This window comes from Myotis nattereri (genome assembly GCF_964212035.1).
Source record: "Myotis nattereri genome assembly, chromosome: 4".
Classification (NCBI taxonomy): Eukaryota; Metazoa; Chordata; class Mammalia; order Chiroptera; family Vespertilionidae; genus Myotis; species Myotis nattereri.
Window position 1 is genome coordinate 37,410,574 of NC_138079.1, and position 27,949 is coordinate 37,438,522.

At 44.0% G+C, this 27,949-nt stretch overlaps 1 pseudogene across 1 annotated transcript in view; it reads left to right on the forward strand.

Annotated features, from left to right (window-relative positions):
* The first annotated feature begins 96 nt into the window (after positions 1 to 96).
* LOC308518133 (transforming protein RhoA-like) overlaps positions 97 to 27,949 on the forward strand; it is a 57,165-nt pseudogene continuing 29,312 nt past the window's right edge. Inside the window, exons 1-2 of the transcript in view lie at positions 97 to 225; positions 5,080 to 5,210. The product of the transcript in view is annotated as a transforming protein RhoA-like (transcript). The remainder of the gene's footprint in view (positions 226 to 5,079; positions 5,211 to 27,949) is intronic.

Here is a 27,949-nt window from a genome sequence, read left to right on the forward strand (position 1 = left end):
CCAGACCACGCAGGGGGCCTCAGGAAGCTTTGTGGGTGTCTGTATTCCCTGAGCTGCCCGCTGTGAGCCACTGAGATCTCTGAGGGGAGGCGGAGGATGCGGGCTAACAAGGACGTGCTGTTCCACACAGGACAGCTATCAGCTGCTGCCAAGTCCCTCATTAGGGACGCCTCCCCCTGGCCCTCGTGGGAGACAGCCAGTGTTCTCATTCCGCAGAGGAGGAAGGTGAGGCAGAGAGAGAACAAAAACCCAGCGTGACCCTGAGACATAATCAGGACTGAGACTCGATGTTCCCTCGGCCTCCTACCGGCCGGTCTGACAGTAGGCAGCTGTTACCTGTGGGCAGTGGGCGGCATGTTCTCTTCCATCACTAGGACCGTGTTTTCCACTAATGAACCTTTGGCAACTCAGAGAGTAATTGGTTTATCTTTGACCCTGATGCTGTACTTATTGAGATGGTGAGAATAGATGTTGATGTGTATAGTTTAGTATGGCTTAGTAAGGCAGACTACCTGGGCCATATTATCAATAATGTGTAATATTGTATCTTTTCCCCACCAAGGATTATGGGGTAGGAAAATAAAAAAATCTACACTCAGGAATGGAGGAAGAAGAAGATAGAATCTGACCATTGGAGGTGCTTAGTAACATCCAGGCTTTGAGGGAAAATGTCCAACATCATTTCTTAGAGATAGATATTTGGATTGATGGGCTGGCTGTTCCTGGCTTTTCTCCTGGAATCTAGTGGTTAAGGGAGGGGGGAGGGGCCTGGCTGGAAGCAAAGGTGCACATCTGCACAGAGTAGTATCAGTATAGGTGCACACACTGCCTCTGCTCCAAGCTGCATCCATCCTCAATCCCAGTGGAGGACCTGAGACACATTAGTAGCTTTGCTAGGCCCAGAGATAATCACACCCTTTCTGTGTACGCAGGTTGTCAGCAGAGCCCCTGGTTTGGATTTTATTTCTGCCCTGTTTGTGCAGAGAGCTGACAAGAGACACAAGGTTCATCTAAATATCCTTGAGGCTGGCTGCAAACAGGGCTGATACCCTATGTTGCCTCTCCATCCATCCATCAGGCTTGGCCCAATACCCATCAGACCTTAGGGGACTGTCCTCAGGCTTAGATTAATTACAGTGGACTGTTTCTTTCATCCGAGCATATTGAAGGATTCTATAAAACGGAAGCAGTGTGGTGATGTCTTGTGGTGGTTTTTTTTTTAAGCCCTCTTAGAAATCACTTTTTAAAAAGTTGACACCAAGAAATTGTTCCCTGGATGATATATAATGCACAGTGTTTTCCAAGATCCCTGCTCATTCATCACAGATGAGGCCGTAGGCAGAGCAGGCTCAGCTTGGTGCAGAAACTCGCTTCAAGCCTAATTGTTTATTCATTGGTGGGATCATCAGGGTCCGGGAGTGACAAGCCTCGGTGGTGCGGAGGATGTGGCCGGAAGGGGGGCGGGGGACAACGGGGGCGGGGGGGGGGGGGCGGGCGATGAGAGGAGGTTTGTTTTGTCTGAGTTCCAGCAAGAAGATTATTGCAGCCCGGGGACAGCTCTCATATTTACTCTGTTAAGTGTTTGAATTTTCTCTGTTGACTTGTGATTGAGACAAATGTGTTGATATGTCTGTTCATGTTATTAAAAAACGATGAAAGGACTCTTATATTGGCAGAGACATCAAGACCCACAGAAAGGCCAGTTAAGACAGCACCTTGGAGCAGAGTGTGAATGCATGTGTATGACTGCTGTGCCCCCGCCCCTGGCATGACTGCGGCTCCCCAGGCAGAGGGAAAGGGGGCAGGGAAAAGACTAACCTGGCGTGGGGCAGTGGTGGGCTTGGAAAGGGGACCAGCAGGACCAATGGGATGGCAGCACCAAGTCCCCATGCCTAAGGAAGCATGAAAACAGGGCTTCCAGAAGGTGGCGCTGGCTCTTGGCTGCACCTAAGCTAATGTATGGAAGCAAGGACCAGTCCCAAGGAAGGGAGCAGGCAGGAGGTGGTTGAGGGAGCTCAGCCCCCATCTCCTCCCTGGGGTTACTTCTAGTAACTTGGGGCGTGAGGACAAGGCCTGCCACTTGTGGGGAGGAGGTAAGCACCGTTTGCGGGTGGACCAGCAGGTGTAGAAGGAGCTCCTAATGTACTTCCAGCCCACAAGCCTCAGGGCCTGGGGCTGGGCGAATGGGGCCAGACGGGGAGCCCTACAAGGGGGAGAAGAAGAAAGAAAGCCTCTCCTGCAACCTGTCGTCTGCCTCTCTCCTCTGCCTGAAGCGGTCTCTCTGTGGGAACCAATGACGCCATTGCAGATTTGAAGGGCGTCTCTCCCTTCCTTCCCCACACGATGCCTTTCTCTCCGGTTGCCTTGCCTTCTTCAAATCGCTTCTCTCTTGGCACATTCCTCATTTTATTTCCTGTTTCACGTGGAACACATCTGCTCAAACCAGCCACTTCTGCCATGTTTCCTGGAGTAATGAGTGGCACTGCAGGTCTTCCAGGCATCAGACTTCCCTGGTGGCATTTGGGTCAGCTTGCCCCTCAGGCCTGACTTTGGGTCGAGAGAAGCTCTCCCCCAGGGGCTGGCTTCAGAGCAACGAGGTTGACATGGATGAGACTGTGGCCACCGAGTCTCTTTCTTCCCCTCCAGCTGACGGACTCTTTAAGCTTATAGTTCTCACCCCCAGCTTCAGGTTTAAAACATTTTTGATTGGACGGCACCCCAGGCCAATGACTCCATCTCTCGGGAGGGGCCCAGGCCTCCATGGGTTGCACAGTGAGAGCGGTGAACTTGCGCGAAGCCTGTCCTTCTGAGGACTCTGTAAGGTGTCTTGTGGCTGATACAGCAGGGTGGGGACCTTCCTCTCTGGAACAGCACGCTTCCAGGGCTTGCCTTGCTTCACTCCCTCCTCAGCTCCTTTCCAGGTCCATCTATGCCCTAAATCTTAGCTCGTCTCCTATCTTTGGTCCTGTTCCTGCCCTGTGGACTTGCCTTGCTTCCTGGATTGACTATGACAGTCTCTAAGGGCTTCGGGTTGGTCCTCTTCCAGGATCTTTTCTCTGGGCAGCTGGTCCGGTCTTGCTTAGCACCACTGCCACCCATCCCTCCCACCACCAGGACAGTCTAGATCTAGAACGTCCTTTGCTATCTTCTTAAGGAAGCACCAATATTACTGCATACCCGGAGGATGTTCAATACATGCTGTGGTTGTCTGAGCCCCAAACTGATTTGGACTATTATTGATTGCTGCTGATAAAGCCAACAGATATTTTTAAGCATCAATTTCCTCCTTTCCTTGAACAGCTTATTTAGAAGAGGAAAAAAGGCATGTGGCATTTGCTGGAGAAGATAACTAATTTACCATGTGGCCATTTTCTGTGCTTTATTGTAGGTGTACAACACAGACAAGGGGCAATACGCTAACCCCAGGGCTGGCTTGGACTAGAGTTTAATTTAGATTGTTGCATCAATTATGTTTGCTTTCTGAAAACTGGCTGCACGTTGAGACCTTTAAACAATAGTATATCTTAAGAATTCAATATTAATAAGAACAAGACAAGCAGCACAGTAGAAAAATTGGCAAAGGATATAAACAGGAAATTCACTGAATAGGAAATAAAAAATAACCAATACACATTAAAGAATGCCTAACCTCTCTAGTAATCAGGGAAATACAAATTGAAAGATAGTAAGATATATTTTTCTTTTTAAAAAATATATTTTTATTGATTTCAGAGAGGAAAGGAGAGGGAGAGAGAGATAGAACATGGATGATGAGAGAGAATCATTGATTGGCTGCCTCCTGCACACCCCCCACTTGGGATCGAGCCCACAATCTTGGCATGTGCCCCGACCAGGAATAGAACTGTGACTCCCTAGCTCATAGGTCGATGCTCAACCACTGAGCCACACGGGTTGGGCGATATATTTTCAATAAGCCAAAGATATTAATAGACAATTAACAGAATAAAAACAACAGTAAATTGACCAATAAACATGAAGAGATTCTCCTTGTCACTAGTAAACAGGGAACTATACATTTAATGACATTTTTCACCAATAGGACTCATAAAATTAATGTTGGTGTAGATGTGGGGAAATGGATATATACAAGGATATATACTACAGGTGGACTGCCCTGTGGACTTGTCAACAGACCCTTGTTTCCTAGTTGACCTTGACAATCTCTAAGAGCTTTGAGTTGGACCTCTTCCAGGATCTTTTCTCCTGGCGGGCTGGTCTGGTCTTGCTTAACACCACTGCCACCCATCTTCTTCATATGACCAGCTAACACCAGAGGCAGAAATTTCCCAGAATTCTCTCCCTCTCTCTCTCTCTCTCTCTCTCTCTCTCTCTCTCTCTCTCTCGGAAGGGAGAGGGAGAGACAGAGAGAAACACATCGATTGGTTGCCTTCTGTAAGTCCCTGACCAGGGCTGCAGACCTACAGCCGAGGTACATGCCCTTGACTGGAATTGAACCCAGGACATTCAGACTGCAGGCTGATGCTCTATCTACTGAGAAAAACAGGCTAGGTCCAGAATGCTCTTTAATATAACGGTGGACCCTCAGTCATGGTTAAACTTTCACACCCACTATCTCATTGATCTCTGATGATCAGCTTTACATGAAACCTTGCCTTCTGTCCAAATCATGCACTTCTGTGTGACTAGGATGCCAGTCCACAATTTCTTCAGTTACTGGTCTGTGCCTGCCCATTGCCATCCTTCCACGGGTGGAACATAGCAGTAGTTGTGGAGGGTATGCATTCGGAAGATATAGTTACAGGCAAGGAGCCCTTCCCATCCTGGCTCATAATGTCCACATCTGAGTCATCACCAGGGACCGACTACCATTCTATTGTGTGTGCAGCTGATCATCTTGACAGCGGAATTCACTTCACAATGGCACGTTTCATCACTTGTGATGATTCAGCCAGGCACTGGGCATTGGTTGAATGGGCTGCACCAAGCTGTGTACATGGGTTCTGTATACTTTGATCTAGTGTCGCATGGACATTAGCAGCTTGTACTCAGTGAGATTGAATCAGTTCATGTTGTCCATTAATCCGCTGTTCATTGAAGGGAAGACTGAGAAAAGCCTTGTTCCCGCCTCTGCAGGACTTAGGTGGTGTCCACATCTACTTCCTCGGGATTGCCTTCATCGTTCAGAGGAGGAGCCGTGTTGCAGCCCCAGAATGGATCCCAGAGGGGAGGTGAGTCTGTTGCTGCTAGTGCCTAGCAGCTGCTTTGCTGATCAGCTTCATGACCATGTTCAGTTCTATGAAATCGGCTTGAGTAGCCTTCGTCCGCTGAGGGTTTTCAAAGGTCCATTGTGTAGCCCACTTCAGATGCCCTCAGGGAGCAGGCTCTGCCTATCATGGCAGCCTCAGTTGTCTTAGACCTGTGGCAGCGGGGCTCCTTGGACCCTTCTCCACCTCCGCGGTCCCTCACTCATCATTCCCAGTGAGAAGTTTAAAGCCACATTAACCTTTTAAATGTGGATGTCTTTTGCACAGAAATATTTACTTCTTAGATTTTATTGTTGCAACATATTTACAAATACATAGCTATTCACTGTGTCATTTTTTAGAATAATAAAAAAATGCAAAGGTATCTAACCAGTTAACTGCCAGGCGTCCAAAACGGAAACCATCCATAGACGCTTATGACGTACAAAGGGTTAAATATCCATCAACAGGGGAGTGTGTCACGGTGTGACACAGAGAGAATGTTACACGGCCGTGCAGAATATGAGACAGATCTACAGGTCTATGAAGTTGCGTGGGCACTGTCTGAAAACCTGTTGAGTGAAGAGAAGGACAGTCACGGATCAGTAGGTGTAGTTTGATGTCACTTCTGTAAAGCAATGATTAAAAACAACTATGAAAATGAAAATATATATTTGCTAAGTATGACTATATGCCTATCCACGCATAGAAGTGTGGCTGGGAGAATTCAAGGCAAACTGTCATGGTGGTTCCTTCCGGCAAGGGACTGGGATTTGGGGTTCTGGGAAAGAGTTAACTAGATGTGACATTTAACATATTGACTGTGGGCATGTATTTGTACCCATGTGTGTAACTAAAAGTAAGTGACAATTTGTAAAAGGAAATAAATAACATGAAAGATACGGATTTTTAAAAAATCCAACACTGAAAAATCAGCAGTTCTGTAGACTCCACTCTGGATTCCACATGTCCAGACAGCCTATATAGACCACCCAGGCTGCCCCAGCACCCTCCACACTCAGCACCCAGGGCTGTTCAGGAGCCATGTGCCTGCCTTGGGTGCAGGGTTGCCTGCAGCTTTTGGCTGGAAAGTAAGAGAGACAACAATAATGATAAACTCTATTTAGCACGAAGGGCATGAAGGATGGGAAGGGAATGTAGGAAAGAAAAAAATTTTCTTCCACCCATCTTAGGTTCATTGGCTGAGGCTCTATAAATGAGACTGACAGAAGACATATCAACATAAGAAAATCAATCTGAAGTTTGTTGATATGTCTGGGTATACCCTGGAGAGAATTCAGTGAAGGGTAACTCAAAGGGGTGGTTAGAATTTGGGCTGTTATAGCATCTGAACTTTGTAGAGAAGTGATGAGACAAAGGAAAGGGACTTTGAGCTTCTATGGGGGGTAAATTGTGGGAAGGTAAATATAGAGGGGAAACTGATGGAAGATATGGGTTGTTTTAGGGAGGTTTGCTATGTAAATTTCCCTGGTTCAGCTCTGGGTTGATGAGTCTAGAGTCGTCTCTGGTGATTAAGAATAGTCTTGCCGAAGCCGGTTTGGCTCAGTGGATAGAGCGTCGGCTTGCGGACTGGAGGGTACCAGGTTCGATTCAGGTCAAGGGCATGTGCCTGGGTTGCAGGCACATCCCCAGTGGGGGATGTGTAGGAGGCAGCTGATCGATGTTTCTCTCTCATCGATGTTTCTAACTCTCTATCTCTCTCCCTTCCTCTCTGTAAAAAATCAATAAAATATATTAAAAAAAAAAAAAGAATAGTCTTGCCCTTCCTGGTAGAGAGAGGGAGGGCAGCTAACTTTTCTTGCATCTGCTTCTTCTCAATTGCCTTCAGCTCAAAATAATCCTTGTACCAGAGTGGCAAATTTGGGATGGCATGCTCTGAACCACTTTGGAGATATTCCAGGAAAAGAGACTAGGTTGAAATCTTATATGTGTAGAAAGGAACAAAGGTATCACTCAGGTGTGAAGAAGGCTGTGCCCCAGGCAGGAAGCAGGAAAACTTCCTTTCGGGTTTGTCCTCATAACCCCCACTCCCAAGAACCTTCACAGTCACCACTTCTGGAATTTCAGAGCTTGGTGAGGCTTGGTTATTTTTATTTCACCAGCTCTTGCTCTTTAAAGACTGACTCATACAGGAAGAAGAGGGGAACAGGGACAGTCTTTGAGGCCACAGGAGTTTTGAACCAGCTGGGGAAGAAAGAGTTGTCGCTTTGAAACTGGTGTGGCTTGAGCAGCCCTGTTCTTAGAATCCTGTGGCAGGCACTCAGAGACCGGTCCTCTACTGCCCTCTGCAGCACAAAGAGGAAACTGCAAGTTGTCTGGAGGCTCATCTTTTCGGGAGGCAACTCTGTTCTGAGAAATAGAATTCACCTAAGCTAAGTGGCTTTAGTGGTTTTTTAGTTTTTCATACACATATTTCAGCTGGTGACTTTTGTTGGTAGAAATATCTTTCCGTTCTGTAGTTCTAGTATTGGAATTTCTTTTGTGTGTAATGCAGGATTGCTGCAATGGACTGAATGTGTCCCCTTAACATTCATTATGTCGAAACTCTAATCTTCATGTGATGGCGTTAGGAGGTGGGGCCTTGGGAGGTGATTAGGTCATGAGGACAGAGCCCCCACGAATGGGGTTATGGACCTTATGAGAGACCACAGAGAGCTCTCTCGCCTCTTCTGTCATGTGAGGCAGTAACTGGAAGCTGGCAGTCCACAACCAGGAGGAGGGCTGGCACCCTGGTCTTGGACTTCCAGCCTCCAGTAGAGCAAGAAATAAATTTCTGTTGTTTATAAGCCACCCAGTCTATGCTAATTTGTTGTGGCTCACTGAACTAAGACAATCACTTCATTAAAGAGTCTTAAAGAGTGAATCATGCTCACAACAATTGGATCTCTGCTGCTAGTTTCCATCTTCTTCATCCCTGACTGAACACATGGGAAGGTGTTTGAGGACCATCTGAGTGCCTATGGGCCATATGATGTGTTTCCGTCATAGGGACAGGTGCTGCTGGGCACCTGGCTCAGCTTAGCTCAGGTACAAGTGCTACCTTATTTATATCTTGATAGTGGATACAATTGATCAACGGCTGTAACAGTGTAAATGGCTGAAGGGAGTGGTGGGGGGAGGACGTGGCACCCACCAGTTTAAAAGACAGTTTGTGTGCAGCAGTACAATGTCCATTTATTTCATGGTCAATGAGTCTGCCTATGTCTGACTGTGAGAGCAAGCCAGAGCCTCTCTCTGCTTTCTGTGAGAGACTGTCGGTCTGCTGGAGCCCAGCATGTTATTTCTCAATCCATTCCTACTGATGGTGCACTGGACTTTTGTGGATGGTCTGTTTGAATTATTACCAATATTAGAGGCCCAGCGCACAAAATCATGCATGGGTAGGGTCCCTAGGCCTAGCCTGCGATCAGGGCCGTCTTTCGCCTGCTCGCTAGTCCCTAGTCCCGCCCCGCCTCCGCCACCCACTCGGTTCCCCTCACCAGGCACCAGTCCCACCCCACCCACCCCGGTTCCCCATTTGCCATCCGGCCAACAGAGCCTGCAGGCCGGGGGGAGGGGGAGGACAGAGAGGTAGTCAATGCACCTCATAGTGACTGGTTGAGCGCCGTTACATCCCTGGGCTTTTATTATACAGGATAGTTTTTATTTTTATTGAACATTTTATGGGAAACCGAGAAGCACAGCTGGTCTGACATGATGAGGCATTGTATATCATCATGGCTTTATTACTATAATAATCGAAGTATTCACAACCTAAATGCCAATATGGCATTTGGAGATGTCCAGGTCTAGTGTCCCAGCTGGAGTCAAGTCGACTAGTCGTCAAGCTCCACTGACACACCTAGGATTTCCTATTGGTGGGGAACAGACCTACTGGGAAATGGAAAGAGACCCACATACAGAACAGTAGGAAAAAAGTCTGGTGGTTACCTAGTCTTCCATCCTTAAATATATATGAACAATCAAAAATCAAACGAATTTTGGATATAATTGACCATTAAAAAACAAAACAAAATCAGTGGTTGACAGATGTGAGGGGGTGGAATGGTAGAGGAACAGAAGAGAAGGGGAAGAGTGGAACAGTGCTAATTCCTTCACCTTATCCGGGAGGTGGGAGGAACCATGCACAATTGGAATTGTGAAGCAGTCTTTTCAAGCCTGTTGGTCTTTCTTTACAATTTTGAGTTCTTCTATATATTTTCCATAAATTCTACTTTTTCTCCAATAGGCAAGAAACCCCAAGAGAAAGGTAGATTTTGGGGGACTGGGGGCACTGGCCGGAGTGAGGAGGAAGGCAGTTACATTCCCTCTTGTATCAAAGGTCTTACAGCCTACACACAACATACACGGGCATAACGATCATGTTCCCACCAGAGGGTGGCGCTCTGACAAAGGAATAGCAGCCGCCAAAAAATAAAGGGTATGAGGCAGCCTGCAACAGCGGGGAAGATAACTTCTGATGGCATTGGATCACATAAAGCAAGAGAAGAATAAAGTCTCTAAATTATCACCTCAGGCTAATGTGCTGTGACCTGACTGTTTGGGGCCTTCAAGACTCACAAAGACTGATGCCACAGTCATATTGCTGTAGGCATAGTTCATGTAGAGTTCCTTCCTTGTCTTATCACTTCAGATCAGCTGGGACTACTTTCGATCAGGCAGTTTGGCTGTTAGCCATTTTAACGATAGTGCATTTACAGTTTACTATATTTACATTCTATATGTATGCACACACTTGTCACCAGCAAAGAAACCAAAATGGGGTTGTCTTCAGAATCACTATGAGCTAGCAGGCTTATAAAACTGCAGTATCTACCGGATTTGGAGGAAGAAAGAGGCTGTGACCCAAGCATTTAAAGTAAGTCGAGCTGACTTTTGTGTATGACGCCATAGAAAGCTATTCTTAGACACCTAAGACCTTGGGATCGTACCACCCATGTGCCCTTCTTTAAAAAGTGCACCAGCCAACAAGAGAAGAAGCAGGTGGAGAGCTAAATAAGGGAACCCATGGTAGGAAAGGACTTGTGGTCCTAACCTAAGTCTAACCCACAACCAACCCTGCACCCTGAACCTGGGAAGCCCCTGAATTTTTTGTAGTTAGGGCATTTTGCAGGCTAAAGGTGAAGCTTGGCCCAGCAGCATTTCCCTGGGCTGCTTCCTTCCTCAGCGGCTTTTCCTGTGTCAGGATGTGTGTCTGCTGTGACACTTCCTTTGCCCCTCAGACAGACAGAATCTGACGCCTGGTTGGTGAGCACTTGTAATTGGTATGTTGTTTGTGTATTTGCACACAAAGCCTAACCTGCTCACAGGGCTGTGAGTCTGAGCTGAGAAATAAATGCATTTTCCCATTTCCGCCAAGCAGGATGTTGGATGCCACATAAAAACCGTTTTTATTGCCAAGCAATGCAATGATTTTATTCATCTTTAAACCTTGGATAGGACAATTTTATCTTCTAGAAATAAAAGAATTGGTTTGTAAGTATACATACAAAGGTATACATTGAATAGGGGACAAGAGGAAACAACTTGGATACTACCTACAGAGAGTGGTCGAATAACCTGTAGTATGACCCTATTTCTGGAATATTCTGTAGCTATTAAAAAGAAGGGGTTAGATGTATATGTCTTGACCTATGGGAAAGGCCACAACAAAGCAAGCTGTCGAGAAATGTATGTAGAATGATCCCCTTTTTGTAAAGTCAGAGAAAAACCTTTTGCGTGTGTTAGTATTTTCACTTGTGTGTGCTGCTATGAACACAGGAGAATGTGAACATTAGCTGTTAACATTGTCATCTCAGGAAGAGGTGCTCTCATTAAGTGCGGGTCATGGGAAAGGAGAATTTGTTGGTTTTTTCTTTGGTACCTTTAGGAATTTTTTTTGCTAAAAGGCAATAAAAATATGTATTGCTGTTTTAGTTTGAAAGAAAAATCCAATAAGGTAAATGATAAAGATCATTCATCCTAAATGATATATACATAAAGAATACCTGATATCAAATCCCTTTGTATATTTTTTTCTGCCTATGATTTATGATTGTGCCAGTGTTAACTATGCTTAAAAATTACTACATATTAAATGTCTTCAACTTGATAATTCACATACCATAAAATTCACCCTTGAAAAGTCTGCAATTCGGTGGTTTTTACTATATTTGGAACTGCACAACCATCACCACTATCCAGTTACAGACCATTTTCATCCAAAAAAACCCACCCCATATCCATTAGCAGTCATTCTCCATTCTCCCCTTCCCTCAGCCCCTGGCAACCACTAACCTACTTCTGTCTTTATGAATTTGCCTATTCTGGGACTGCATATAAATGATCATATAACATGTGACCTTTTGTGTATGGCTTCTTTCAGTTACAATAATGTTAATCATATTGCAACATGTTTCAGTATTCAATTCCTTTTATAGACTAACTAGAGGCCCGGTGCACAAATTCATGCATGGGTGGGGTCTGGCAGGCCCGCCCGATGGGGGCTGATTGGGGCCAGGCCAGCAGGGGGGAAGGGGACGTGGGAGGTTGGCCACTGGCCCTGCCTCCAATCAGGCCTGATCAGGCTGGGCCAGCTGGGGGGTGGGAAGGGCTGTGGGAGGTTGGCTGGCCCCACCCCCAATGGGGGGATGACTGGAGGCAGGGCCAGCCAAGGGGAGGGGCTGCGAGAGGTTGGGGGTTGCTGATCGGGGCCCTGATCAGGCTGGTTGGCCGCCGCAGTGCAGGTCATAGCAACCGGTCTGTTCTGGTCCTTCTAGTCACTTGGCTTTTATATATATAAATATTCCATTGTATTATATGGACATACTGTTTTTGTTTTTCCATTCATTAAATGATTGACATTTGAGTTGTTTCCACTTTTTGTTTATTTTGAATAATGTTATTATGAACATTTGTGGACAAGTTTTTGTGTCATAGTTTTAAATTCTTTTTGGTATATCCCTAGGATAGAATTTCTGAGTCATTGGTAGCTCTATGCCTAACACTTTTGGAGACTGCCTAACTGGTTTTCAAAGCAGCTGTACCATTTTACAGCACCACAAGGAATGCATAAGGATTCTAATTTTCCATACCCTTGCCACCACTTGTTATCTTCTATTTTTTATTTTAGCCGTCCTGGTGTGTATGAAATGGTTTTGATTTACATTTCCTTAATGGCTTATGATACTAAGTATTAATATGTTTTTGAATAAGTGTCTTTACAAATCCTTGCTCATTAAAAAAATTGTGTTATTTGTCTTTTTATTGTTGGGTTGTAAGAGTTCTTTGTATATTCTAGATAGAAGTGCCTTAGGAGAGATACATGATTTGCAAGTATTTTTCTTTCATTCTGTGGGTTGTCTTCACTCTTTCCTTCTAATCACTGCTTTAGCTCCATCCAGAAGCTTTCGTATGCTGTGTTTATATATTCACTCATCTTAAAGTATTTTCTGATTTTCTTTGTGGTAATTCTTCTTTGACTTATTGGTTATTTAAGAGTGTTGTTTAATTTCCACACTTATGAATTCCCCCAATTTTCTTCTGTAATTGACTTCTAATTTAATTCCATTGTGGTTGGAAAACATATTCTTTCTATTTTCAATTTTGTAAAATTATTGAGGCTCATTTTATGGCTTTAACATATTGTCCATTCTGGAGAATGTTCCATGTGCAATTGAGAAGGGTATATATATACTATTGATGGGTAAAGTGTTCAGTTAGGTCTAGTTTTTTTATGATGTGTTTTACTGTATAAAGTCAACTTGTACAATCTTGGATATATTTCATAATTGAAATTATATAAAAATTCTCAGCAAAATATTGTAAGGAAATAATTAAGATTTTAATAATTACTCCTACCTAGTGAGACTATGGCTGGCTTCCCCCCTCCCTTACTCAATTTCTCCGTATTTTTCAAGTTTCTTGTGATGAGCAGGTACTATTTAATAGTGATAAAATAAACACAAAGACAAATCTGACAAAACGGAAGAGTACAGCTGGAAAGTCCTCTGAAGGAGATTTATCCAGATGCACTTCTTACCCCAGAGCATTATGAAGAGCATTACGGTAGCTGTTTGTTGAATCAAAGATGACAGGTTTGTGGAATGATTTGGATTTCCATCTGTCCCAACATAAGCATAAATATAATGAATTCACTGGTTATTTTGGCTTTCACATGAATCCTGTATTCTTAGGGCAGTGCGTAAGTGTAAGAGTTCAGAAAAAAGACCCAAGATTTGGAATCCTCAGTCTTTCTTTGTTTGGGACGAATCTCCTAACATCTGCCAATCGCCTCTTCGCTATTGTTAGTAAGATCGCTTATTTTTGGATTTGGCAGCTGCATAGTCAAATATTTTTTGTTTTGTTTTGTGTTAGAAGAATCTTAATTAACTAAAGTTTTGCTGGCTGTTTTGTTAGTTGTTAAACATGCTAAGTCCTTTTAGATTCCCACTCTATGAAGCAATTATGTATAATTGTTTGTGATTAAATTAGACAGCAACGAAGATATTTATTGGTTTACATATCCACTTTTGGTCCAAAGGATTTGCAATGGCCCGAAGAGGATAGAGTTATTTTCTATAACTTTCAGGAACAGTTTCAGTGTACATTTTGTAAATCCTAAATAGAACATGGCACTGCTGTGCTTTCTGAGTGCTCCATTCTTGCTCACAGAGTATTTGTGGACTCGGCCTTTCTTGTAATAGGATCGGGTTGTAAATTGTGGTGCCATCTGCAAATAGACTAATCACATGTGAGGCAATGCCAGTTTTTATGCCTTATAATTTGGGATAATTCTCATCACAACTGTGAGTGGTTCTATTGTGAAAGCAAGAGGAATGCGTAGATTATAGCCTCATTTCTCCCTAGATTGCAGTCTAGACTACAAAATTTATTTGGGGACAAGCTTTAACTTCCTTGCACAGAGAAATAATAACCTAAAATACATTTCTCCCAAATCACATTTCCTTTTTATTTTTATAGAAATATTCCCTCCAAGGAGCTTCTAATGCTTGGGCACATTTCTTGCAATTCATGGTTTGAATTAAATTAAAATTTCCTCTATTAGTGTCTGCCAAGTTTCCATTCCTAACAAGTCTGCTGTGTTTGGGAGTGGTAAGAGTCTCTAAAACTGCTTGTGTTGCATCTCTATCGAGTTAGAATAAGGGCACAAATTAAGAATTTTCCTTTTTGCTAGAATGCACAGGGATAATTCAAATAAAAATAAAAATAGATGGCGCTCCCATCTTTCTCCATTATCTTGCTGCTCAGAAGGTTTCCAATGACATTTTCCTACTGTTTTTTTTTTTTTCTATAACCAGACACTGAGGACAGAGTGGGAGTTTAGGAAGTTAATGAATTTTAGGCAATGGTTATATGCCTAAGGAAGATAAAGCGACAAGTTTTTTTCCTCCAATTATTTTATTTACATAGGAGGATTATGTATGAATATAGGTGTGTGTGTGTGTGTGTGTGTGTGTGTGTGTGTGTGTGTGTAGTATATGAAAACATTTGCCCTTCATTTTTTTCTTTATTTTATCTCTGAAAATTTATTATTGGCATTTTTTCCATTGTTAACTTAGAAGTTTCAGGATACCAGCAGGGCTCTTCTAGACGAAAAAAGCTGATGGTTATGTTCCCTTCAGTTCTGACACTAAATGTTGCAATATAAGGGCTGGCGGAGGCATGGAGGTGCTCCAGCAGAATAATGATGGGACGCACCTTCGCACCAGTGTTCTCGATGCATGTCAGATCTCAGTTTCCTTAGAGGGAAGGCTGAGCACCCTGGGGAGGAAGGAGGACACTTGGGACCCCCTATTTGTTTGCCTCTGGCCCCAACGTGCACATTAAGGATCCTGTGAGGAACTGGATTGACCTCCTTTGCTTTTCAGTGAAATAAGGAAAGCATAATATGAAAAACACTTGCATAACCACCATACCAGGTAAAAAAAAATTAGCATTTGGTCATACTTGCTTCATAACTTCTTCTTTCTCTTTCTCTTTAAAATGGAATAAAATATTACACATAAAGGTGAAGGCCCAGATATTCCCTCACCCACCCAGAGGCAATGCTATAATGAATTTGGTTGTGAATCCAGTCCATATATTTAGATTTTATGAATCTATGAACAATATGTAATTATGCTGTATGTTTTGATACTAATACTGAAATTTATACTGGTGGCAGTTCGATCCCTGGTCAGGACATATGCCTGGGTTGCGGGCATGCAGGAGGCAGCCAATCAATGATTCTCTCTTCTCACTGATGTTTCTGTCTCTCTCTCCCTCTCCCTTCCTCTCTGAAATCAATTAATATATATATATGTAAAAGGAAAAACTGTCATCACATATTGAGATTTTTTGTACTCTAAAGCAAAAACACTTTAGAATTTGGGATATTGATTTTTAAATTTGGTACAAAACCATATATCAGGCCTAAAATTAAAATGTAAAATAACTAATCTATCTTATAAATACATTAGCCAGATATTTAGGGAATAAGATTAAGTGACAAAAATGAAATATGTTTGTATACATATTTACTTTACCTTTAATACATTTCATGCTGCACTCCACAGCTGGAATTACATAGAGAATCCTGTGTTTCACATCCTGTGAAGATGTGAGAGAATTGGAAATAGGAATTGCGTGAACGTAAATGTTTTGTTTTCTCCTTGGCCGGGAGTAGGGGGAGTTTCCTGCGGTTGCTATTCTGACATCCCTCACTGTGTGGCAGTAGCAGCCTGCCCAGCCCCAAGCCTGGGCAGCGTTCAATATGGCATCCTCTGCCCTTCCGTAGCCAGCAAGCCGTCATTATGCGGATTCTGATTTGGAAGGAAGGGCAGTGATTTAGAGTAAGTCCCTCAAAATATTATTAATATAGCATTGTGCAATCATAGTAGTCTTGATGCATGCACAATGGATGGTTTTTTTCTTTCTGGTTTCTTTTTCTTTCCCAAATACACATTCTCCCATCTGTGTGGGCAACTGTGTATATATAAGTAATCATTTTATCTCAAACCCACTACAGTATAAGCTAAGATATTGTCAAATAGTAAACAAATACATTATGAGAAACACAGCCCCTCGGAGATGCTGTACACTACCATTTAGGTAACAGAAGAAGTGTCAGTTTCTTTGTGAATGTGTCCTTACTTATTGCAACAGCCTCACTTCCTAAGCGTATGTGGCATTGATGGAGTGTGCTCAGACTTGTGTAATGGCTATGGAGCTGCCATATTGCACATGCTCTTCACATAGTTCCTGAGGATGTTCTGAGATGGTTAAGATGCAGAGTAGCCCCAACTGGTTTGACTCAGTAGATAGAGCGTTGGCCTGTGGACTGAAAGGTCCCAGGTTCGATTCCGGTCAAGGGCATGTACCTTGGTGGAGGGCACATCCCCAGTAGGGGGTGTGCAGGAGGCAACTGATCGATGTTTCTCTCTCATCGATGTTTCTGACTCTCTGTTCCTCTCCCTTCCTCTCTGTAAAAAAAATCCATAAAATATATATATTTTTTAAAAAGATGCAGAATATTTCCAGCTTTTATTAATAATGCAATTCCCATTGGAAATGGCCTGTGCTTTCATAAGATACGTAATTGTGGAATTTGGCCTGGCACTAGGGATTTTATTTAAGAAAACACCTAAATCTGTGTTAGGAGCCCCCTTCCTCATACATTATCCCCAATAGTGAGTTATGATCCTTGAAACCCCAAATATTAGCAACTACTCAGGGTCCTTCTAGAGACAAGAGTGTTTTAATTGGGTTAAGCTCAGTTATCAATTTCATACTTTCCAAGTTGAGTTTGTCCAGCCCCGGGTTTCGGGTGTGTGGCAAAGCAGAGGGTAAATGTGTTATATCGTCTTCGAGGGTCATGCTTGTTCCTTGAATAATATAAAACACCTCCCCCTCCCCCTCACCAGACCGTAAAATCCATTAAGGTGGCATCATGATCTTGTTCAACACTGTATCACCAGAGCCACAAATAATGCCTGGTTTATTGTTGGCGCTCAAAGCAATGTGTTGTATGAATGGCTGAGCTCTGCCATTTTACAGACCTGATAACTGAAGTGCATTGGCCAGGGGCCAGTGAGCGGGCAGAACTGCTGGGCTTCCCCGCTGACTGCGCCCCGGTGGAACATTGCCATTGGTGAACATGGCAGGCCCTGCTATCTGTACCTCTCCATCTCACACCTGATCGTGTCCGGCCTGTCTAACTCCTGAGCTCCTTCATGTGTGGGTCATGCCTCCATAACTAGTTTATGAGCACCTTGAAAGAACGGAGATCTTTCTTTGGTATCCATAGTGTGTAGCACAGTGTCAGAATCCAACAGATGGTTAATGATTGCTTATCAAATTCCTGCTTTAAATATATTTTTATTGATTTTTTTTTTACAGAGAGGAAGGGAGAGGGATAGAGAATTAGAAACATCCATGAGAGAGAAGCATTGGTCAGCTGCCTCCTGCACCCTCCCCCCGCCACTGGGGATGTGCCCTCCACCAAGGTACATGCCCTTGACTGGAATCGGACCTGGGACCCTTCAGTCTGCAGGCCGATGCTCTATCCACTGAGCCAAACCGGTTAGGGCACAAATTCCTACTTTAAAAAAATCAATGTTATCTGGAAAAAATATGCATTCTCTATATTGAGGCTGGTGGGTGGTTTCTGAAATCAGAAATCCCGAAAGCTTTCTTCGATTCTTAAAAGACCACCTCCCTACTCCTGACCCAATATTCTATACGTTTTTGAAAGAGCAGGAGTCAGGGTTGCCCCCCTCGGCATTGTAATGTCAGAAAGAAATATTTGCTCTAGCAAATACCTGGCAAACCAAGGTCCCCAAAGACCACAGAGCAGTTGCCAGCGCTGGGTTTTAGAGATGGCTGGCTAGTTTTATTACCAGTTAATAGCATTTGTATTTGTGCTTTTGCAGATAACCATAAGAAACCAATCGTCAGGCATGGATGGTGTGAGAAAATTACTGTGAGGGTCCTAGACAGCTGGCTGGGGATGAGGGCTACGGTTCAGTGGCTGCATTGAGGGTGTGGTGACTAAGGGGGAGGATTTGTGTTGCGTGTGTGTGCTGTTCAAGAAGTGAGATTAGGTGGCGCCCGATGCGAACACACCTTCTCCTCTCCCCATTACACGCATTCACAGGGCTTTGGGGGGCACCTCTCTATGTATGGGGAACTATCCCATTTCCTTCGTCCTGCAAACAGGAGCAGAGACTGTGTTTTCAGCAGTGCTTGTGAAAACCCCAAGTCCCGGGGCTCTGTAGGGCACTGGCTAAGAGGAATCAGAATGTATGAGTTTGAATCCTGCCTCTCTCACTTACTTGCTCTCAGATCTTGAGCAAGTTATTTAAGCTCTCTCTAAGCCTGTTTTCATATCTTTTAAGTGGAAACAAAAATGGTACCAATTGCATGGGTTGTTGTTAAGATGCAGTGAGGAGCTTAATGAAGTAAAGTGCTTATCTAATGATCTGGCAAGCGGAAAGGGCTCACTGCATTTTAAATAAGTAAATCTATGTCCTGGAGTAGAGAAGGGGGGGAACCGGCCCAGCTGTGACTTTCCTGTCTTCAAAACCACCCTGCTTATCTCCCCAGAGGAAAGGACGGGAATTCTCTGGGGTACAGCTTCACTCCTCGGTCAGCAACCCTGCAGCTTTACGTGTCCCAGCCATTTCGGGCTCTGTGCCTGCTGATGCCGAGTTGCCTGGCATTGAGGTGAGTGTGGAGCTAGATATAAACTGCGGACGCTACCAGGCCAGGAAGCCATCCGCTTTCAGTAAAGCCCTGGAAAGTGAAAGCAGATGTTTCTGTTCCTATGGAGAGCAGACCCACGTGGATCCGATGTGAGATTCTGGGTCCCGAGGTGAACGTAGACTCAGGGTTCTGTAGGAGATGGGAGCCCAGCTCTGTGCAGGCAGATTCCATGCCTGCTTTCTCTGTAAAGTGTCTCCAGTCTGTGGAAGTGTTGGAGGATGTGAATTTGGGCAGAGGACTCTCCTCTCGAGAGACGGGGTGCACGGACAGGAGCGGGCCAAGCGCTGGCCCACTGGCAGTCCAGATGCCGCCTCTGGTCTCTAGGTAGCTCCGTGGGGTGACACGCTCTTACAGAAACAAAGGGAGTGGTGGCGTAGCAGGGACCGCCCTTGGTGGGGACTGTAAGTGGCTGAGGCTTTTACCATCTGTTCTTCTCGATTCACATATTTAACAGGCGGTTGAAAACACAGAAGTTACTATGAAATTACCAGTTTTCCCCCTGAACTTAATATCTGTCAAGGAGGGGGAGGTGTCCATTGTGTCAAGCATCTGTTTTGGAAACTGCCAGCAGATGGCGCCAGGGCTTGGTTCTTTATGGATCCTTGAAGCACCAAAGAAAAGAAAATGCTTAGAGTAGTTGCCTTTTTTTTTTTTAATTGAATTTGTTGGGGTAACATTGGTTCACAAAACCGTACAGGTTTCAAGTGTACAACTCAACAAAACATAATCGTCACACTGCATTGTGCACTCATCACCCCAAGCACAGTCTCTTTCTGCCCCTATTTATTCCTCCTTTGCCCACCTCCACCTACCCCCAGCCCCCTTTCCCTCTGGGTATCACCTCACTTGAGGCTGTCTGTGTCTATGTGAGATATATATATATATATATATATATATATATATATATCACACAAACATATAAACACACACACACATATATCACATATATGTAACATGTATATGTACGGGGTTTTTTTGTTTGTTTAATCCCTTCACCTTCTTTCATCCAGCCCCCCCAGCCTCTTTGCCTCTGACAGCTGTCAGTCTGTTCCATGTATCCATGCCTTTGTTTCTATTTTGTTTGTCAGTTTATTTTATTCATTCGATCCCACATATAAGTGAGATCATATGTACTTGTCTTTCTCTGACTGGCTTATTTCACTTAGCGTAATAATCTCCAGGTCCAGCTGATGAAACTCTATTTCTCAGGAAATCTGAACAGAAATCCTGTCCTTGCATTCCTAAGGTTAAAGGCTGCTAGCTTTTCATCGGGCTAAGAGTGGAGTTTCTTGTCATGGTGTCCTGCATTTCCAGTTAACCATTCTCCAGCAGAGGGTCACATTGCTTCTGATGTCAACCTGATACAAACTCGAAAATAAAACAGAATCAAGCCTGGAGAGGGATTGTAAATGAATAAGGTTAGAATTTCCCAATATGTCGCATAAGAAAAACAGTAGATAACCAGGTTATTTGTGAAAGTAGATGTTTTGGATCATGCAGTTTCTCCTTTTCAGACCCTTTTCACTGATCTACTGCTGAAAGGCCAGAAACCAATAGACCTAATGGCAGAGATTCCAGCGCCTTCTACCAGGCATGGCTTACACGTCAGGGCTGTCTCCTGCCGAGATTAGTGAGAATAACCACTGCAGCATGAAACTGCCTCAGGTGCTTGCTTCCCGTCTCCCAGCCCCGTGCTGAGCTCGGACACTCATTGCTTCATTTAAGCCTCACAGTCGTCTTCCGGAATATGTACTTTCTGATCCCATTTCTCAGGCCAGAAAACGGAAACTTCGGCTCAGCATTTTGTCTGAAGTCACTCAACTAGTGAATAGGAGAGCAGGGATTGAAGCCAGAAAATCTGACTCCAGGTTTGAAGTGGGGGAGTAGGGATGGGCTGGGAGAACAACTGGACACCCTGGAGGCTCAGGGGTTCCAGGTAGCTGACTCCGGAGGGAGAAATGCAAATTCCTCACTCTCTCCGCACAACTGAATTCAACCAGCATGCATGGAGCATGAACTTTCTGCAAGGCAGACGTGGGGTGTAGGGAGGCTCATAAAAATGACAACATAAGCTTCTGGAAGTTTCACATTGATGGTGGCCCAGGGCCTGCAGTGCAGTGTGTAGGGAACAAAGGCGGGGGCACCAAAGTGGGGGCAGAGAGAGGAACAGTCCAAAACCACAGTCCCAGGCAGGACTGCATGCCGCAGAGAAAGATGGTGGCATCTAATATTAGCAACAACATCGAAAACAAAACAAGGCTCATTTTTACACCAGAGGAGGGTGGGTTGAGAGAAGGGCTTTATGCATTTTCAACAAGGTGGGAGAGAACTATACAGAAGCCTTCTCTCAGCTGTAATGAAACCATCAAAACTTCTCTATTGATTGAAGGGATATAATTACAGTGACATCACGAGATGAGTCAATGGACTCCCAACACAGAACGTCAGGTCTTGATTTATGTAATCTCACCCATTCTCAGCGCATGGCCTCAGGACACAGTGGCAAATAATAACATTTAATTAAAACACATAAAACAGAAGCGTCAATGACAGTACATGTCAAAGTCAATAAAATGCTAATTTTTAAAGATTGTGCTTGCATGGAGTCTGGAGGGCGAGCAGCAAGGATTCCACAACAAAGAGCCTTTGTGAAGGGAGCCATCTTCATGCTGTGGCTGGACTTACAGATCCCGCAGGTCCTCTAGCTCAGATCCCGCACTCCACAGAGGCAGACGACAGAGGCCCATCATGGAATTAGCAGCAGGATAATCATCTGAGTGTCACACTGGTGTTCTTCATTCCCCCAACACTTTCTTTGAGTCCCAGAGTTATTGGCAGGCATGCCCTCCCTCACTTCACAGGGAGTGCCCAAGCCGGTGGAAGAAACCCACCCACCAGTAACACAGGAGCCTCTAAAACTCCTCACAACACATGACATCGTCCCTGCCTGGCTGCGTCTCCATAGAGGTTTTTAATTGGAAACCCTGCAGTGTGACATGTCTGAGTAGGATTGCTTCTTTGTGCCCACAAGGCCCCTCCCTGTCACTTGGATTGGGCAGAAAACTCAAAACATCAGCCTCACAATCCATTTTCTCTTCTTGAGATGCATTCTTGGGGGGCAAGGAGGCCTCTGCTGGCCCAGACTACATGGCAAATACACAAATTCTCCTTTAATCAATTTGGAACAAAATAGAATTCTGCCATAAATAAAATTTTCCTTCTACTCAAATGAGATTACTTGGGTTAAATGTTAGAAATCTGAGTAGCTTGTGTGGGGTTAAGATTACATAGGGGTTTTCATCAATTCCCAGCTCTTGGCCTGAGATTTGGGCACAGAGTTCTGGAAACTCTGACTTTTGAAGGAGTTGCTTGTCATTAATATCTCCGACTAACATGAAAAATGGGAAGTGCCTGTGTCTTAATTGCATGCGCACACTTTGATCGGTGAGTCTTATCCAGCAGCCACAGTGAAGAACAATAATATTTGGGGTTTGGGAAATGTGTGATTGAAGGGTCATGGACATTTAGACTCTAGGATGGCTGATTTCTACTCAGCACAAGACTCCATAGGAAAATGCTCACTTGGCCATTGTGTACAGATTAGAAAATGGTATGCCTTCAGGGCAGCATGGCCTGTGGTCTTTTGGCTCTTTGGTTCTCTACTGAGAGCCTACTGTGTTCAGGTATTGGGTGGAGGGTGTCTCTGGGCAGGCGATTGGCAATGTGGGCAAACTAACATCTCCTTTTAAGAGCTGGCAAACTAGTGATCATGGAAAACCAGAGAATGCTTGGCAAATGCTGTCTAAATCGGCGGTTCTCCCAAATTTTCAATGTGAAAAGGGCTTAGGGGTACTGATCTGGTTCAAAGTGGGGCACCTGGGGAGCGTGCATAATAATTTAAACTGGCATTTATTGGAAACGTATATTCTGATGGATATGAGTTATTTATTCCTCAAACAATCCTCTGGCAGATATTCTGTTATTAACCCCACTGTTCCGATTTCCATTTGAGACACCGTAACTTGACCAAGGTCACAGACAAATGGTGATGAAAGGATTCGGGTCTTCTTACTCCAAAATCTGTGCAGTTGACCCCTACACCACCCTGCTTTTCAGTTGCAAGCATAGTGTCTATGGCTTAGATTACATGCTTGTTTGGGGTGGCCAATGGAGATTATGGGCGTGGGGAAGTTCTTCCACCTGAGCCATGTGTATGAAGGTTTCTGGCTGCAGGTATTTACTCTGGAGAGCTTTGTCTGTTACTGAAAACAGGATGACTCCCAAGCAGCAGTGCTGGTGAACTGAGAATCTGCTGGGACTATTGGAGATGAGAACAGGGAGAAGAGCTAAATGCCTAAATCCTACTACCTAGAAATCAGCTAATAGCACAGGTGCCGTCTGCCAAAGAGGTAAAAGCCAGGAGGCAGGGAACCTGCTGGTAGAGGAAAGGTCTCCTGGTATATAGGTAACTATTTTTCTGTCTTTGTCACAAAGTAAGGCACACGAAGTATTTTGTGGGGGTCACACAGGTACCTTACTCAGGAGCATTGGAAAGGCCAGTTAAAGCTGTCCCTTTCATTGGTCCAATAGTTTTAGCAGAGTGAAGAGAATATTTGTGGCTAGTGCTGGAGAGAAGTCACTAATGGGTTAAAAAAATCAGCTAGACAGCTTTTGATCAAAATAGCTTGTAGGCCTGGAGCTGCAGATAATCTTTAAGGGTAGTAACGTCAAGTTAGGAGATTTATGGACTTAAATCTATTCAAGTTCAAGGAGAGAACCCCTGTTGGGTTAATCAGTCATTGAAAAGAGTTCATTGGTGAGAAAAATACCTAATTGTACATTTGCCCAAATATTTTAATTATTGAACTGGTCCATATATAAAAGTTACCCCAAAAAAGAGATTCATTTATTCTACAAGTATTTTTTAGTACTGCTATGTCCCAGAGATGTTTCAGGCATGTGGGATATAACAGTGAGCAAAACAGAAAAAAATGGCTGCCCTTTAGTTGCTTACACTCCAGCAAGAGGGGCAGGTAGTGAACGTAACAACTAAGTAGACAGCTAATGTGTTAGAAGATAAGTGCTATGGAAAATAAAAAACAGAACAGGGACAGAAGGAAAGGGAGTGGGGCAGGGGAAGGGGCAGATTTCTCATTTAAAAAGGTGGTCAGGATAGACTCTTTGAAAAGATGACAATTGTGCAGAGATTCAGAGCAGGTGAGAGAGTGAGCCTTTGAGACATTGATGGGTGGGATGTTCCAGGCAGAGGCATTGGCCAGAGCAAAAGTCCCCTGTGCCTAGGAGAGAGTGGGTAGGGAGAGAAGATAAAGGTGAGATCAGTGAGGTGATGGGGACCAGGTAATGAGTGAAATGGGGGGGCGGGGGCAGGAGACAGGAAGGCTTTGATTAGATGTAAGGCAACCTGACTTTATACTTCAGAGGGTTTCTCTAGCAGTTGTGTAAACAATATATCATTGTCAGGGGCACAGGCTAAGAGAAGGGAGACCAGGTAGGAGGCTCATATGGTAATTCAGGTAAGAGAAGACAGTGGCTTGAACCAGGTTGGCAGCCGTAGAAAAGGTGAGGAGTGCTAGGATTTGGATCATCTTGAAGTTAGAGCCAACATGATTTCTGACAGACTAGTTGTGGGATATATAAGAAAAAGGAGTCAAACGGTGAATCTGAGAGTTTTGGCTTGAGCAATTGGATTTGTCTTCAGCTGTGACGGAGAAGACTGTAAGCGGAGCAGATTCTGAGGATGATACAATAGTTCAGCTTTGGGCATGTTAAGTTGGAGACATTCAAATAAAGATGTTGAGTAGGCCGTTGTATATATGGATCTGGAGTTCAGAAGTGAGGCTGAGCTGAGTTACTGTCTATAACACGGAGTCTTTTTTTGTCCAATAACATTTGTCTATCCATTTAATAAAGATTTGTTATATGCTTGCCTCCATTTTTATAGCATACACAGAACTGGTTGTTAACGAACGCTCCCACACCAGTGCCTGTTGGTGGGCAACGGGCACAGAAAGTCCCATGCGCTGGGCCCAAGGCGCCAGTGTTCGTTCGCATAGTTTTCCTCCAGCCATCTTCTTTTCCACCACTTCTCCGCTCTTGCTCCTGCCAAGACTCTGACTCTCCAAAGGAACCATCAAGTATCTGCTGTGGTTCAGTGTAGATCTTTGCCTGAGGCCATCTCTGTTTCTGGGAGATGTAAACAGGAGATGCTCTATTTGAAGTTTGGTATCCGGCTTTTTTTAAGGGTTTTGATTCTGAGTGGCCAAGGGAAAACCATAAAGGTCCACAACATGTAAGGGAGGGATTGGAAGAAGCTGAAAGTTGACCAACCTCTCTTCCATCACTGATCAAGGCCATTCAGTTGGTTTTTCCATTTTGTATCAAAATTGATGTGTTGTTTTTTTTTTTTTGATGTGGTTGTTTTGATGCAGTTTTCTTGACCCACTAAAAACAAACAGAAAAAGGACACAGCAGTTATACTTTTGTGACTCTATCCTGCGGATATACTTGCACAGATGCAAAATGAAGTTTATACAAGCTTACTCATTGTAGCAGTGCTTGTGATAACAAAAGATTCGTAACAACACAAATATTCATCAATAGAAGACTGGCTAGTCATTGTATATACATACAACAAAATACTATGCAACTATGAAAAGGAATCTGCAGACCAGTGTGTATTGTATGCTACTTTTTGCTTAAAAGAGAGGTGGTGGGGGATAATATGTATATTTTGGCATATGCCTGAAGAAACTCGAGGAATTCATAAGGAAATAATAATAGTAGTTACCTGGATGGTAGAAAACAGGTGGCTAGAATACAGGGGTGATTAGAAGACTTTTCACTGTAGACCTTTTAATTATTAAAAAAAAACACACCATTTGAACCATAAAAATACATTGCCTATTTAAGTTTTTTAAGATGCTCATGTAGTATACACAAAAGAAGTCTTCACTCCATCTCAGACCCCTTGCCTAACACTGCTCCATTCCAAATAGCTTCTCTGAACCTATCCTATCCAGAGAGAAATCTATTTTGCATACTGTTTTGGTGATTTAAAACATAATGCGGTTGTTAGGAATATCTAGTTCAAAATACCAAACCTTTCTCCTACCTGTTCAAAAGAGATGTGAAAAATAAAACTAACTTGCTGCCCAGATTAAGAAAGCTCTGAGTCCCCAACAGTAACCAATCAATGTGTCTCTCTCACATTGATGCTTCTCTCTCTCTCTCTCTCTCTCTCTCTCTCTCTCTCTCTCTCTCCCTTCCTCCCTCCCCACATCTTTCCATGTCCTCTAGAAGTCAATGGAAAAAATATCCTTACTCCTTTGGTGAGGATTTAAAAAAAGTAATAAAAAGACTATTTTGCCTGGCTGGCGTGGCCCAATGGTTGAGCGTCAACCTATGAACCAGGAGGTCAGGGTTTGATTCCTAGTCAGGGCACATGCCTGGGTTGTGGGTTCGATCCCCAGTAGGGGGTGTGCAGGAGGCAGCCAATCAATAATTATCCCTCATCGTTGATGTTTCTATCTCCCTCTGCTTCTCACTTCCTTTCTGAAATAAAAAAAATGAAATAAAAAATATATATATATTAAAAAAACCCTCTAAGGCAGTGGTTCTCAACCTTCCTAATGCCGCGACCCTTTAATACAGTTCCTCATGTTGTGGTGACCCCCAACCATAAAATTATTTTCGTTGCTACTTCATAATTGTAATTTTGCTACTGTTATGAATCATAATGTAAATATCTGATATGCAGGATGTATTTTCATTGTTACGAATTGAACATAATTAAAGCATAGTGATTAATCACAAAAACAATATGTAATTATATATGTGTTTTCCAGTGGTCTTAGGCGACCCCTGTGAAAGGGTCATTCGACCCCCAAAGGAATTGCGACCCACAGGATGAGAACTGCTGCTCTAAGGCTTTGGTGCAAGATTTTATCCATTTATATTTATTCACTTAACCAACAAGTAGACATTACTCAGAGCCTCTACTGTGCTGGGCCCTTTGCTGTATTTGGACAGATCATGGCTGTTATGGGTGAGGAGGATTGATCGGAGAGGCCTCAGCTTGGTGGCGGGGCTTTGGCTAAGAGGTTGCTGCAGATGAGAGTCTGGCCAGGGAGCAGACAGAGAGGGGGAGTGAGTGATGTGCTCTCTGGACACCTCTCCACTGGGGCAGTTAGGACTGCGTGTCTTGCACCATTGGCAGACTCTGACAGGAACAGTTCACCTGCCCTTGCCTGAACTCTGTTCTCGGTTGCCTGAAATGGACTTCACCTTCAAAGATGTCAGCAGCAGGTAAAGAACCATCAGGCAAAATATCAGCAGTGACTTCTGTTTTTCCCAGGGCATCGTGCTGATTGCTGGTTCTCATTGCGTGGTGACTTACAGACTTCGTTTATTTTGTTGTGTTATATCCTTTCAGCTGAGAGGTGTATTAATGCTATAGGCATGAAAAGTCTCCACTTTGCAGTTAAATAGTTTGAACCGATAACTACTAATGTCAGGCGGAATGGAGGAAGTGGCTGAAGATACAGGCAGGTTCTTTGTTTTTTATTGGTAGGTCTTCTCAGGGTATCTTACAGCTGCAGAGAGATTCTTGCCCATTTTAGGAGTAAATCAGTGATTTAATTCCAGCCTCTCGGGTCCTTTGCTACACCAGAGAGATTTTCTTTGTATTTGGTGAAGTTGTCTTATGGATAGGAAAATTCGATCTCAGCTTAATCTATTGTCTCAAAACGGATGCCTTATGTCTCACCATTAGAAAAATCACTTTTGGGAGGTGATACTGTTCTTAATGAAAACACAGTCATGGGGACCACGTAGCCTGCTGCCCACTATTGACATTTGGCCAAGGCGTGGTTTCCTAGGAACAAGTTGAGTGGCATCGAAGAGAGCGAGAGCGTGGCCGTGATGGAGAGAGCGGGCCCTAG